The sequence below is a fragment of the Ursus arctos genome, unplaced genomic scaffold (assembly GCF_023065955.2).
Source record: "Ursus arctos isolate Adak ecotype North America unplaced genomic scaffold, UrsArc2.0 scaffold_5, whole genome shotgun sequence".
Classification (NCBI taxonomy): domain Eukaryota; kingdom Metazoa; phylum Chordata; class Mammalia; order Carnivora; family Ursidae; genus Ursus; species Ursus arctos.
In genome coordinates this window covers 19,564,710-19,580,543 of record NW_026623067.1, presented here as the reverse complement: position 1 = coordinate 19,580,543, position 15,834 = coordinate 19,564,710, and the positions used below count along the sequence as shown (strand labels likewise).

The 15,834-nt window shown below is 42.1% G+C and overlaps 1 long non-coding RNA gene across 1 annotated transcript in view; it reads left to right on the top strand.

Annotated features, from left to right (window-relative positions):
* The window catches only part of LOC113261624 (uncharacterized), a 341,122-nt gene that overhangs the window by 199,895 nt on the left and 125,393 nt on the right, over nucleotides 1-15,834 (top strand). The gene's annotated exons all lie outside the window — the stretch shown is intronic.

Sequence of the window (15,834 nt, the reverse complement as noted above, 5' to 3'; positions counted from 1 at the left end):
CACCCAGGGTCATGCAACTCTAAAGAATGCTCCTAGGAGAAATAGCGGAAGCAAATATACAATGTCAGCGGTGGTTATTTCTGGGTGTGGGACTAGAGAGAGCTTTACATTTTTCCCCCGTGTCTTTCTGTATTTTCTAAAACAAATATGTATTATACTTGTCGTTGGGAAAAAAACCAACCCACAACATTATTGAAAAGAAAGAAGGCAGCAGTTTCAGAGAAGACCTCGAGTAAGGGTGAATGAGGACAGGAGCAAGAGGTGTTGCGATTGATTGAAAAGCCTTCTCCCTCAGGTCAGGTCTTCCAAGATCCTGGCAGCTGCGTAGCAAGTAAGGAGCTAAAGAGCCCCAAGTGTGGGGCAGTTAGCATCAGAACTGGAAATCCAGGGAGGGCGTGACATTGAGCCGTCTGATCTTTCCAGTGTTTTCTCAGGTTTTGGAACTTGCTGTCTTTGTGGGTAGGCCACGGTAAAGTACATTTCATCACGGTATGTCCAGGAGACCTTTGATGGAGCAGAACTCAGCTCTCTGTATCCAAGGTAGAAGGGAAGTTTGGCCATAAAATAATGCCCTGACTCATCTTTAATTAAATGTGCAATGTGGGAAAGGAATTAGTGCCTTCCGCTGTATGGGATGGAGAAACAGCTCTAAGTTTTCAAAATAGCCCATTATTAGCAATCTGCCATGAATCGATTGGTACCCACAGCTCAGCCAGCCTTTGAACAAGCTGGACAATAACTGAAGTAATTATTTGGGGTAAATTATTGCCGTCGTAAAATGTAATCAATGTTTTATTACAGCAGAAAGAGATGTTTTTTTCTTAATTTCTCTCTCCACTCCACCTCTTCTCAGCCGGATCTCCTTGCCAGAGCTCTGAAAGAATGGTATTTTGTTTCCTCCCCTACGTTGGCAAGAGAGTCTCAGGTATCCACATGCAGCAAGACAGGACACATCTTGTAAAGGTTTTCCATTTTAATATCCCTTAATGACCAATAATGAATTCTTTATAGTTAATCTGCTGTTCTCATGAAAACAATCTAGACGGTTAAAAAAAATCAATCATTAATGAGCAGTAAATGACAGCTCCCCAACAACACAGCTGTATTTTTGTAAAAGTGATTAAACATTGTCTGCATTCATAATTGCATGGTTAATAAGAATGTTGAGCACCAAGTCAAGCATTGTTGCTAATGATGACAGATTACGAGGCTACAAACGCTTTGGAGTTATGGGGCTAAATTTTCAAAGGCAGTCCCTGGAACGGAATGCACACAGACCCACTAAGTATTCAATTTGCATGGACCATTACCAGGTTTGTGCACGGCATTTGGGAGCTATGCAGTTGAGACTCTTTTGAAAATCTGGCCCATCATGACAGAAAGCATCTGTAATTAACAGTAACTGATCTCCCTCTGCCCAGTGTTGGGGAAAGGTGTAAAATGCTCTGTGTGTGGTTTGATGAAGCCTAAAGCCCCTTTGGTAAGGAGTCCTGGATGCTGAAAGGAAGGCAGAATCTCTAGGGTTGTTTTTCAGCCTTAGAGGTAGGTGTGACAATCAGAGAGCTGCAGGCAGGTGACAGAGTGGGCGAGTCATTGAGAAGGGGACCTGCTAATACTATCATTGATGATTTGCCTCTCTTGTTTTGGCCTTAAACATACTCCCTACACCTTGGGAGTTCCTGGATTATCCGTCACAGGTCTAACTATTGAAAATCTGGGGTTGTCCCAGGGTCCATTGGGCCTTGATAGCTCTGCGCAGGGATGAACTGTAATCTTTATGAAGCGGTGGGCAGAGTGAGTCACCTGGTGATTGAGCAGACCCCACCTGCTGCTCTGTCTGTAATCTGATCAGGTACGAAGCAACTCTGTGTGTGATGCCCTACGTAATCATAATTTATGAGGAAAATTGCACGCTGAAAAGAATTTATAAATTCGAGGATTTTGGGAAAGCTCTGGTCTTTTTCTGGGATGTTGAGGTTCTAATGGACAGTTCAGTGGTTTCATGTCTTGTGCTGTTATTTACTTATCCCGGTTTGTACGGATATCTTATCTTGACAGTACCTTGGCCTGGAAAACACAGACCAAGTGTATTGGTCCTCTGATTGCACCTGACTCAGTGATGTTTTTTCTGGATCAGTCATCCTTTGTCTGAGCAGAGGGTTACAGAGTCTCAGCCTGCAAGACAGCCTGACCTGTGGTGAAGAACATGGTTTTGAGATGCCTGGGTTTGAAATGCAACTGTCATCCACTGGTGGACATACCACGTGGTTGAGGACTCATCTTTCCTCCTCAGTGATGTAGGAGTGATTAGCAGCTACTTACTAGGGTTATTGTGAACAGTCAAGAAGGTATTTGAAACTCTTAGCTGAGTGACCTGGACATAATATGTGCTTGATAAAAGTTAGTCGTGCCGGTATTTATCATTATGAAAGCTGTGGGTTTGGGTAATGCTACAACTATGAGGGTACGATTTGTTTCGCTAGACGGAGCCGTTTCTTCTAGATCTGACAGCCAATGATGGACCGTCCTTCATCTGTGTGTGAAGTGGCTGTAGTTGATAGCAGTTACTTACATAGTCTAGGCTGAAATGGGTTTGTCCTCCACCTAATAAGGAAGAAAGAGGGTCACCAGCTCAAGCAGACGGGTCAGCCTGACATGGCAGCTGTCATAGTTAGAGGCTCCCACAATCCCTGTCCCAGCGTCTGAGCTGTCTCAGAGCTGTTATGGGCCCCAGAGCTGTTATGGGGCCACATTCAAGAGTGGGGTTGAAATGTGAGTTGGTCAGAGTTTTCCAGAGCCTATGAATTCCAGCTCAAGCTTCTGGTTCCGATCTCATTGGACAGGGGAACTTCTTTCCTCCCCACACCCTATAACCAATTTTATTATTTTTTCTTCCATTCTTTATTGTTTAAAATACAAGGAAATAAGTATACAAAGATTTGTTTCCCACCCCTTCTTGTCACATAAATGAGGTATACTATGCACAGGTTTTCACTTTGCTTTTGTCTACCTAACAATATATCCTGGAGATGTCTTGCAGACGTATATATCAATCTTTTCTATTCCTTTTTGCCACAGATTCCACTGAGTGGATGTACCTTAATATAGTCAACTAGTTCTCCACTTGATGACTATTTGGGAGGAAAACTTTCTTTATGAAATGGCAGAGCCTGGATGGCAGTTTAAACATCCTTCAGGCTGGGGCATCTGGGTGGCTGAGTCGTTTAGGCGTCTGCCTTTGGCTTGGGTCACATGGTCCTGGGATCAAGTCCTGCATAGGGCTCCCTGCTCAGCGGGGAGCCTGCTGCTCCCTCTGCCTCTGCCTCTCTCTCTCTGTGTCTTTCATGAAAAAAATCAATAAAATCTTTAAAATGAAATAAAAAAAATCCTGCAGCTCTTGTTCTTTCCTGTTCCCTCTCCCCCCCTCCTTGGGTTGTTTGTCCTCTAGTGACTTAGCAAGCTCTCCTCACCGAGGATAGTCAAAAAGTCTGCACCGAATGAATCCGAGTCACAAGGGAAGAATAGGTTTTTTCCTTTGTCTTATTTCTTCTCTCTTCTATCCCAAACCCTTTGGATTCTTCATATGTAACGGCAGAAATCCTAAAAATATGACGGAGAATTAAAACCAGAGGCAGACTGTGATATATGTCAATTGTTTCTTATAAAACTAGAAAAAAAAAGGAACACCCGAAAGGCAGAAATAAATGTACGGTGTTATAAAATTTTAAAGAATCGCATGAGTGCTCAACATTTTAAAACAATTTAAAGAATGAAGTGATGGGGGAGTGTGTGTGGCTCCAGGGATTTAATGAAAAACTTGAAATTATAATTTTAATACCCATCCATATTTTAACGCTCCCTGTCTTCATCTGGCAAACGAAAAACACACTGGGTGTTACGCACTTCTCCTGTGGATGGAGAGTAGTAGGCGCTCAGTTATCGGCACATATTTTGTAAGTATGAAATGCACAACTACAGTAGTGGTTTGCATGGGGATGGTCTTCATACCTGTTTGGCATGCGTGATTAGCAAGAAGATTAGGCAGGACCGTGCAGACTTGGGAGCCTTCATAAGACTGGTAAATGCCAAGGTGTGCACATCTTCTTTTTTTGGCGCTGAAGCAAAGTAATGTGAGACTGTGTGTACGTTGTTACATGTGGACATTGCTGCACTGGGAAGAACTTATGATTTGATGCAATCCAATAGCAACTTTCCTCTTTGAGTAGCCCAGGCAATGTCCCCTCTGATCCCCCCTCCCACCCCGAGGTTCATCACTATCCTTCTTATTTACCTGGCTCCTGCTTCTTGTGTTTATTAATATTGTCCCCAAGCTAAGAATTGGCTCTTTGTTGTGCTCCTTCGTGACAGATCCTGCACTGAGAACACATCTTCAAACCCAGTTCGGTCTAGTGCTACGTCCTCTTGGGTGGCATGGAAGCTGGTGTAGCTGGCAGGGGGACCTTGGGTCTTTTTTAAACTTCTGTGAGTCTCAGCTTCATGGTCTGTAAAGGACAGAGTATGCTATTTATGTCTCAGGATTATCATGAGGATTAAGTGAGATAATGTGAGGAATTAGTGGTCAGTGAATTGAGTTCTACTCTATGAAACTCTCTTTGATGAGCCCGTCCTTCAATGACACCTCTCTTGCTGGAATGCCTGTTACATTTATGAGACTTCAGTCTGTGACACACACTGTGCTGCTTGAACGAGGATGGATTTGCATTGTGCTCTTGCTGTGTTGTATGTCTAAAAAAGCCTCTATTTCATGTTTTTCTCAGATGGCCTTCTGGAGAGCAGAGGTTAAATTTTAACTGACCATCTACTGAGACTCAAGATAAAGCTTGGAAGCAGGTTTTTAGAACTAGAAGGTTAGATAGGGATGTGTCATGTTGTGTTTTCCACACATGATAACTTTCATCTCTCACCGTCTTCTACAGTGTGGTCTTGCTGCTTCCCCATCAGGAGGTCAAGTCTAACTCTTCTCCCTTGAATCTGAGCAGGCTTCAACCCGTAGAATACAGGGGAAGGGCCATTATGTGACTCTCAAGATTGGGTCATAAAATGTCATGTAGCTTCTCCCTTGTTGAATAGGGTCATCACGTTTTGGAGTTCCCAGTGTTCTCCAAGAAGCTCAAACTCCCTGGGCGCCTGGGTGGCTCAGTCTGTTAAGCGTCTGCCTTCAGCTCAGGTCATGATCCCAGGGTCCTGGGGTCAAGTCCCACATCAGGCTCCCTGCTCAGCAGGAAAGTCTGCTTCTCCCTCTCCCTCTGCCCTTCCCCCCTGCTCGTGCACACATACTCTCTCAAATAAATAAAATCTTAAAAAAAAAAAAAAAAAGAAAAGAAACTTAAGCTCCCTGAGACTGCCATGCTATGGAAGGTCCAGGCCACATGGAGAGGCCACCAGACATGTCAGTAAAGAAGTTGTCTTGAAAGTGGGTCTTCTAACCCCTGCTGTTCTAGCCCTACCCATTGGGTTTCCTCATGGAAGCCCCAGATATCATGGAGTAAAGTTGCCCCACTGTGGCCTTCCCAAACAATTGACCCACAACACCCATATGCATTGTAAAGTGGTGGTTGTTTTATGCCACTGAATTTACCATAGTTTGTTATACCGCAAAGATAATTGGAACAAGTGATCACGATTTGAGTACCATGTTTTGGAGATTACACAGGCTCAGAGAGATTAAATAAATCATTTTATTCAAACAAGGACTTAGTGGTGGAATCATTCCTAAGCACTGGGTTTCAGTCTTGAAACTACATGCCCTCACGATTCATTATGTCATGTACCTTTCTAGCTCTTGACATCAGCCCTGTGTATTTGTGGAGTTAAAACTTGACTTCAGCCCTCTGTTCTCAAGTGATCCACAATTTAAGGAGTACTCTGCTCATGTAGTAAGCAATGAGGAAATGAATTACATGAGAAGCCTAGCACAGAGGGATCTGTTGCAGACTTTAGGTGGTGAGACATACCGAGGGCTCCTAGAGAAGGGACAAGGATAAAGAAAAGGAGAGGTGACACAGTCCACTGAGGTTGGAGCCTTGCAGGAGAGGAAGTGGGAAGCAGCACAGAGGGATTAAGATCACAAGGCACTGGTGGAAAAAGAAGAGTTGAAATTGCTTCCACTTTATTGAGGCAAACAACTGTGTGCTGACAAGTTGAAAGCTGAGGAGCAGCTTTAGCCAATCTCTTACTGTCTACAGCTAAAGGAGAAGTGAGCAGGGGGCGGCATATGGAGCAAGAAGGAGCAGAGGGAGGCAGCAGGGGAGGGGAGAGAAAGCTGCAGGAGGGATGGGAAGACACTCAGGAAGTCTATGGAAGCAGCCCAGTGTGGTCTACCAAGGAGAGAGATGGGGAGCCCAAGCAAAGCACTGGGGAACAGTTGGCCCTAAGCATCCAAAAAAATAGGAAGAATTAGAGACAGTGGGAGACTATGAAGGGAATAAAAGCACAAACAAAAGATGTTCAAAGAGAACAGTGGAGATGGAATTTAAAGCAGTTAAAGAGTGTCTGGAAGAGATGGGGAAAATGGGGACTGAAACCTAAATTAGGTGAAAATCGTCAATTGATTCAATTTTTGATAAAAGAAAATAGTTTGGATGAGAGTTTGAATGACATGGCGTATTTTGAGTCACCTGCTTACAAAGAAGGCCTTATTGTATTTCTAAGCTCTCCACAAAAGTGAAGTTCTAAATGTTGTTTTATTGTAAGAGAAATTATACATATATACAGTTTTTCACTGGATGGGCTGGGGATTGCATTTTCTTGGTCACTTGGAGAAAGAAACAGCATTAAGAGTAAAAGCCTATCATTGTAGTGACACAATAAAAAATCAATGAGAGAGAGAGAGTGTTCGTTGTCTAACCAATGCCTGTATTTGAGACCAAAGGGAAACAAAACCACAAGAAGGTAATTTGTCAAGCTCGTATCTGGAGTTCTTTCTGATATCCAGAGACCTTCTGGTCCTTATATATATATTTTAAAGATTTTATTTATTTATTCGACAGAGATAGAGACAGCCAGCGAGAGAGGGAACACATGCAGGGGGAGTGGGAGAGGAAGAAGCAGGCTCATAGCGGAGGAGCCTGATGTGGGGCTCGATCCCATAACGCCGGGATCACGCCCTGAGCCGAAGGCAGACGCTTAACCGCTGTGCCACCCAGGCGCCCCTGGTCCTTATATTTTGACTTGTTTGTCCTTTAAGTTTGAAATTTTCATGATGATGATGATGATGACAACGGTGACGAGGTTGGTGTAACAGTGATTAAGACGGTGCTTCCTATATGCCAGGCACTGTTCTAACTGCTTTACATATACTAACTAATTTAGTCCTCCCAATAATTACTTGGGGTGAGTTAAATGACTTCGGTTATGTCCATTTTGTGGATGAGGACACTGAGGCATATTTCTCTTTTTCTGTCTTCATCCTATCTATGTCTATTTCTATCTAAGTAATTGAGGGACGATTAGAAAGGAAACCTCAAGCCTGATAAGTAATAAAAAGCAGCTGTCTGCAAGGTCCTGGTCATCTCAGAACCTTGTCAGCTCCCCTCTCTGAGGCTCTGCTCAGGAGTGAGTCATGTCTCCCCATGTCCCTCGCTGCTAAGGTGTTTCTTATCAATGGAATGGTTGATATTGTCAATGGAGTGGTTGCTTTTTATGATGGTGGGAGAGCAGAACTTTATAAGGACACCCCAGGATGGGGTTTTATTCCTTAGCAGCTGTCTGATACAAAGGCAAAAGTGGGAACTGTGGAGTGGGACAGGGCTTCACATTTGAATCTTGGCTCCTCTTCTTATTAACTGTTTGAATTTGGAAAATTTAGGTATCATTGCTTTATTTACTTGTAAAATAGAGATAACACCATCCACTTTGTGGGGTCATTCTGAAGATTAAGTGAAACAAGAGATATGAAGTGCCTAGGAAAGTGCTTGAGAGTTAGAATTGTGTTACTTCTGCTTTTTTATAGAACTGATAATTGGTGATTACAGATATTTGATATTAATCAGATTAAATGTTGATAAGTCCTTTGTATGTGAGGCTGAAAACTTTGAATTTTCAAAGGCACAAGGATTATGCATCTCCTTTATGAAATGATCACTGAATGAAAAGTTGGAGGATAATGATGAGGTTTAGGCACATGAGAAAACTGTAAGTGTCTTTTAATTTCAAGAACCTTTCTGTGGTAGACAGAATAGTGACTTCCCAAATGTGGCCACACCATAATCCAATGACTCTGTGAATATTTTACCCTACATGGCAGAAGGAACTTTTTCAGACTGTGATCAGAGAATTTTTCAGACTGTGATCAGAGCAAGAGATGTGGTGGTAGAAAAGAGCCCAATGTTGGTATTGCAGAGAAAGGAGCTATGGACCATGGAATGTGGGTGCTAAAGATGGAGAAAGGAGCTATGGACCATGGAATGTGGGTAGCCTCTGAGAGATGAAAAGGCAAGGAAACGTATTCTCCCCTAGAGTCTCCAGAAAGGAACACAACTCTGCTGACACCTCAATTTTAGCGCAGTAACAGCCATGTTGGATTTCTGATCTACAGAACTGTAAGGTAATACATTTATGTAAATAAGTGGTATAGTGGCCTTTGTTCTCAAGATGCCTGTTGGAAATAATCTAATTCTGGTAATTTCTTAGCCTTTATAATAAGAACCTTCCTCCTATTAGAGTCCTTTTTGAAGATATGCTGTATTAGGCTATTTGGCTCCCTTTGGGATGACTTAATGGTGATGTCCATTTTCCGCAGCCTGCCCCCTTCACTTCGTCACTCAGATGAACCCCTCACAGTCACATTTGTGTTATGGAATTGCCCACTTGGACACAGTTAATTTAAAAAGAAGAGTTGCATGGCTTAATGTGGGCCAATGAACATCTCTTTCCCAGGAATGTTGATTGGGTTGAGGGAGGTTTTAGTCACAGCCTCTGCCTGTGGCTTGAACTGAGATGATTGTGTGACTTTGGGGCGAGGTGGTGGCCACAGGCATGGAACAGGTTAAAATCACGTCTTTAGGGAGAGGAGCCTGACCCTGCTGGACAGAGCAGAGCAGAGATGAGGGTCTGAAAAAAAGACCAAGAAAATGGTGGCCTTGTTTCTGCTGACTCTTAGTCAACATTTTTATCCCTACTGGGGCCCAAGTGTGTCTCTGCCCCACATTCCACAAGACAACATTGTACCAGTAAAGAAAAAAGTCCTTCCCCCCCACCGACCTTGCTAAGAGGTTTTCTGTTCCTTACAAACAAAACAACCTTGACTAAAATACCTACTATGATAGAGATGAATCAAGAAGATGGGAAGGAGATACCATTAATGTCATTTTGGGTTCTCCTTCATGCTTTATTCCCAGGAAGCTTGTAGAAAGATTTAAAGCAATGTGATTATGCTGAAGGCCAGGGAGCATCTCATACTTCTGCAGCTCTAGCTAGAGCTCATGGCAGGGCCTGCCTGGTAGGCGTTGAGACCCCTGGCTGTAGAATGCTCCTTTTGGCTCTGGCCAATGCATCTGAAGCTCACATACAAAATCAGTGTTGGCAGAGGGGTACTTTTAAATCAGGATTTTGTAATTCCACATGACTTTTCTGCAGCAAACTTAAATGGGCAAACATGACCTTGAAACCCAACCTTAGTGCTTTTCTGTTGTTAACTTAATTTTAAGAATACACATGGCAGAGATTTTGGTTTCGTGGAGGAGAACATACAGCCAGAAATGATAGTTTTCCTAATCATCATTAACTCATAGAATTTATTTATTTTTATTTTAAAGATTTTATTTATTTATTCTAGAGATAGAGTGAGAGAGAAGAGAATCAGATGGAGGAGGGGCAGAGGGAGAAGGAGAAGCAGACTCCCCACTAAGCAGAGGGACCAACACAGGACTCCATTCCAGGATCCCAGGATCATGATTGAGCCAAAGACAGATGTTTAACTGACTGAACCATCCAGGCACCCCTAACTCATAGAATTTAAAAAACAATCACAAAGTCAAGCTATTCAACTTTTTAGTTATGCGGACAAGGAAATATCCTCAGAAGGGTTACATGGCATATTTTATTATCTGAATGGGGTCTGTATGTGTATCTATATACAGAATTATGAAACTCATGATTATTTAGAGAATGAATTAAATATCAGAGAACACAGAAATCTTTGAACTGAAATATTTCTATGAATACCAAGTAATTTTTTTATAACGCATAGAAAATATTATCTTTCTTTTTATTAGTTGGAATTATTTCTATAAACTCAAGTGTGCCCAAAGAAATAGAATTTCTTTGATGGATTCTATGTTATTAAGAAGTTAGATAGCCCTAAAGATAAAGTATCCATGCATTCATTCATCTTCCCTCATCTTCTTTCCTCCCTCTCTCCTGCCCTCCCTTCCTTCCTTCCTTCCTTTTTTCTTTCTAAGTATTAATTATTGAGTGGCTGCCATTTAACTAACAATTTCTAAAACCTAGAGATACAAGAGTAAAATAATATACTCTCATGGGGCTCTCATCTCATAGTGTTACTACCTTCATGGAGCTTACATTTGAGTTGGGGAGAATAAGAAAAAAACCCATAAATATACAAGATAATTTTGGATAACAACAAAGTATTGTGAATAAAATTAAAAGTAGTAATATAATAGAGAATAATAGGCTGGGGTAACACAGGGTATGATTTCTTTGGTGAGGAGCTAACATTTAATTGATCTATTTATTCTATCTATCTGTCCATCCATCAACCATCCATCCATCCATCCTATCTATCCTCTGATTATATAAGACAAAATGTTGATATATTTACTCTCAGTAAACAGAGATTAAGTCACTTTCCCAAATCACAAGAGTTCATGATTTTAAATCTGGTTTTCTTTCCTTTGCTTCTACTGCCTCCTCAAAAGGGCACTAGATTGAGAATCTGTTATCAAAAAATTCAAATTCAAGTTGGAGAGAAAATACAAATCTGGAATAATATTTCAAAGTACCAGTTGGTTTCCTCCCCTTCTCCACAATCCTCACAAAATCCCATTGCTTGTATCCCAAGGTCTTCTTCTATAGTTCCCACTCTCTCCCCCAGAGCCCCCAAATGTAGACATGAGGCAAATCAGAAACAAATCTTACAAAGACTCGACTATTCCTTTGGAAAGTTCCTGGTAGATGTGAAAGGAAAATTTCAGACACACATTTGTAGCATTCATTTTCCTAATCTCAGAGTCTAGTCTGTAAGATCTCTACTGTTACTGAAGCAAACATCCTCTACCATCAGTTCTAGCCAGCTGTGAGGAAACTGAGTCACCACAACTTACTGCTTTCATTGATAGACCTTGAATGTCACCAGGAGTCTGCTTCAGTCATCTGGTGAAGAATCATGGTTGTATGTATGAGAGGGTCTGTCCAGATCTGACCTGTTCTATTGGCTATCCCAGGACCACACAAACTCCACAGATGGGAGCTTGGAGAGACAGTGGTGACATGAATGGGAAGCTTGATTTCTGACCAAGATGGGGCTAGATATCCTCTGAAATTGTGTATTATGTTTTGTCATATTTGTTGTCTGTTGTCATAACAAACTATCCCACGTATCAGTGGCTAAAAACAATAAGCATTCATTTCCTTAGTCTGTGGATTGATGATGTGGGCTGGACTTGCTGAGTTGTTTTGGTCTCAGCGAGGCTCATTCCTATTTCTGGTGTTGGGCTATTGTCTGATCTAAGATTGCCCTTCCAGGATGACTGGGGACACTAAGTTCTTCCCATGTCTCTCACCCAGTAGTCCAGCCTATGCATGTTCTCATGGCAGTATAGAAGAGTGAGAGCAGTCAAGACCAATTGTGCAAATGCTTTTTAAGCAAGCATCTTACTGGCCAAACAAGTCTCATGAGCAAGCCCAGGGTCAGAATGGGATGGAACTGCAGTTTTGCATGGCAAAGAACATGCAGTTTCAAGGGCAGGTGAAGAATTGGGACCCTTAATGCAATCATAACAACATGAGTTCTTCAGGATTAGAATGTTAAGGGTTACTTATTTGCCAAATGGTCTGGGCATAGTTTGAAGGGTAGAAAGTGGAGGCAGGAAACACAGACAGAAATCTGTCCGGAGAAATAATGGTAATGCCTGAATCTGGGGTGACCAAGACAATGGGAGTGGAGTGGTGGGAGATATTGTCCAATGTGGCTATCCTGTGGATAAGGAAGTGCAAAAGAAACGGAGGAAGCAAGAGGGACTCTGGAGTCACTGATCTGGAGTGTAGTAGTGACTCTAATTGGCAGGTAACCCACTATGCCTAGTAAGTGAAGGCCTGGAGATATCTTGTGAAAGAAGAGAGAAAGTTGGTGACACAAGTAGGTCAGGTCATGTGGGAGACAGAGCAACAGAAAAGCCACGTGGTGGGACAGTTACCTGCTTAGAGCTGCAGGGCATGCTAGGAGAGTAATGGTTGTGAGTACTGGAGGTGTGGGGAAGCCAAGAACTCAGGGAGCTTGAAACTCATAGATGATCATTTGGATTCACCATGTTGGAGAATTGAGAGTTTGCCATGGCTCTGAGGACGACGTGTAAGACTTACTGGGTTACCATCCAGTGTTCCCAAGACACCTTGTCTAAAGGGTCATGCTTGAGGAGACCCCTGAGTAGGTGGGGCCATGATGGTATTCCCGGATCATGACTCCATGCCTCCCCATAGTTGCTGGGCTCTGCTGCAGGTCTAATCAATTACATTGCTTTCACTCTGTCCCCAGCCACCTGTCCCAGCTCACATTCAGGTGCTTTCTGAGTGTGTCTCTTTCTTCTGTCTAGTTCAATAAACAATTGTAAAGCCTGGCAACAGGATGAAGCCAAGCATTCTAAATCTTAACTTATTTTTCTGTTTTTCCAATAAAAAGGTCTTTTTTAGACACCCAAAGTGGAAAATATTTTGAATTACTTTCTTTGACTGACTGTTCTTGAATTCCTCAGGATCACCGTTGATAACATTCAGAATGATTTCTGGGACACGGCGCTAGGCTTAAAATAGTTTGAAGGCTTCTGGGGCAACCACTTGATATGAGAGGTGATTTGTTAGCCATGTTAAGGAAGGATCCAATGTGATGTTATACAAGGTTAATGAGCGGCAACTGTTTCAGAGCTCGAGCGCGCCCCATACCACATACCCTGGTTTCTCCCTGCTCCACAGAGAGTCCCAGTGTTGTAGGTAAAATAGAAGTTATTAAATACAGACATTATTTTTTCTAGGTCTTAGATCTGCTCAATCCATCTTTGTCTCCTTTGTCCTTGTGTCCTCCTCCTGCCATTTGAAGTAAGCTGAGTCTCCACAAAGGGCCAAGTTGTTTTTGCATTGTCAAGGAGACCAGAAAATAGAACCTGGGTAGCAAAACAAACCCTTTGGGGGCATGGGTGTTGCTCAAATGTGGAAAATCTGAAACCGTGTCCCTTTTCTGCTCCTTCCTGGAGCTGACTTCTGCTGGAGTTTTGTGAGGGCGCTGTCAGAAGACATGCTTTTATCTTCTCTCCAACCTGGTGTTAGGCAGCCATAGTGTCATCACCAATCGTGAAGGAACTGTGGTTCTAAGCTAGTGTTTCACAGGGCGTGGTCTGTGGGCCTGAGGCAATAGATCAGATTTACTTGTGAAAATATCTCTGCGTCTGGCTCCTGGGAATCTACATTGTTTGTTTGTTTGTTTATTTACTTTTAGCATGCATCCTAGGTAATCTCATACTCCTCAGTGGATAAGAATCCACTAACCTAGAAGGCAGGTGTCCATTTATTTGTTATTATTTGTATGCTTCAAAAGAACTCATGGTAGCAGGAGGAAATAATTAAAAATAGGATTCTTGCTTGTGGCTCTGCAAAACAATGTAAGCTGACTTCTGACTCTTTTTTTTTTTTTTTGTAATTTTTTTTATTATATTATGTTAGTCACCATACAGTACATCTCTGGTTTCTGATGTAAAGTTCGATGATTGATTAGTTGTGTATAACACCCAGTGCACCATGCAATACATGCCCTCCTTACTACCCATCACCAGTCTATCCCATTCCCCCACCCACCTCCCCTCTGAAGCCCTCAGGTTGCTTCTCAGAGTCCATAGTCTTTCATGCTTCATTCCCCCTTCTGATTACCCCCCCTTTCTTTATCCCTTTCTTCCCCTACCCATCTTCCTAGTTCTTACATTCCATAGATGAGAGAAACCATATGATAATTGTCTTTCTCTGCTTGACTTATTTCACTTAGCATTATCTCCTCCAGTGCTGTCCATGTTGCAGCAAATGTTCAGAACTCATTCTTTCTGATAGCCGAGTAATATTCCATTGTATATATGGACCACAACTTCTTAATCCAGTCATCTGTTGAAGGGCATCTCAGTTCCTTCCACGATTTAGCTATAGTGGACAATGCTGCTATGAACATTGGGGTGCATATGGCCCTTCTCTTCACTACGTCTGTATCTTTGGGGTAAATACCCAGTAGTGCAATGGCTGGGTCATAGGGTAGCTCAATTTTTAACTTTTTAAGGGACCTCCACACTGTTTTCCTGAGTGACTGTACCAACTTGCATTCCCACCAACAATGTAGGAGGGATCCCCTTTCTCCACATCCTCTCCAGCAATTGTTGTTTCTTGCCCTGTCAATTTTTGCCATTCTAACTGATGTAAGGTGGTATCTTAGTGTGATTTTGATTTGAATTTCCCTGGTGGCTAATGATTTTCAACATTTTTTCATGTGTCAGCCATTTGTATGTCTTCATTGGAAAAGTGTCTGTTCATGTCTTATGCCCATTTTATGATTTGTTTATTTGTTTCTTGCGTATTGAGTTTGAGAAGTTCTTTGTAGATCTTGGATACCAGTCTTTTATCTGTAGCATCATTTGCAAATATATTCTCCCATTCCGCAGGCTGCCTCTTAGTTTTTTTGACTGTTTTCTTGGCTGTGCGGAAGCTTTTTATCTTGATGAAGTCCCACAAGTTCATTTTATCTTTTGTTTCTTTTGCCTTTGGAGATGTGTCATGAAAAAGGTTGCTTTGGCCAATGTCGTAGAGGTTGCTGCCTATGTTCTCCTCTAGAATTTTGATGGATTCCTGTCTCACTCGAGGTGTTTCATCCATTTGGAGTTTATCTTTGTGTATGGTGTGAGAGAGTGGTCAGGTTTCATTCTTTTGCATGTAGCTGTCCAATTTTCCCAGCACCATTTATTGAAGAGACTGTCTTTTTTCCACTGGATGTTTTTCCTGCTTTATCAAAGATTAGTTGCCCAAAGAGCCAAGGGTCCATTTCTGGGTTCTCTATTCTGTTCCATTGGTCTATGTGTCTGTTTTTGTGCCAGTACCATGCTGTCTGTGTGATCACAGCTTTGTAGTACAGCTCGAAATCTGGCATTGTGATGCCCCCAGCTTTGTTTTTCCTTTTCAACAGTTCCTTGGTGATTCGGGGCCTTTTCTGGTTCCATACAAATTTAAGGACTATTTGTTCCAGTTCCTTGAAAAAAGTCCTCGGTATTTTGATTGGGATAGCATTGAAAGTGTAGATTGCTCTGGGTAGCATGGACATTTTAACTATGTTAATTCTTCCGATCCATGAGCATGGAATATTTTTCCATCTTTTTGTGTCTTCCTCAATGTCTTTCGAGAGTGATTTGTAGTTTCTAGAATATAGATTCTTTACGTCTCTGGTTAAGTATATTCCAAGGTAACGTATGGTTTTTGGTGCTATTGTAAATGGGATGGATTCCCTAATTTCTCTTTCTTCAGTCTTGTTATTCGTGTATAGAAATGCAACTGATTTCTGAGCATTGATTTTGTATCCTGCCACGTTACTGAATTGCTCTATAACGTCTAATAGTT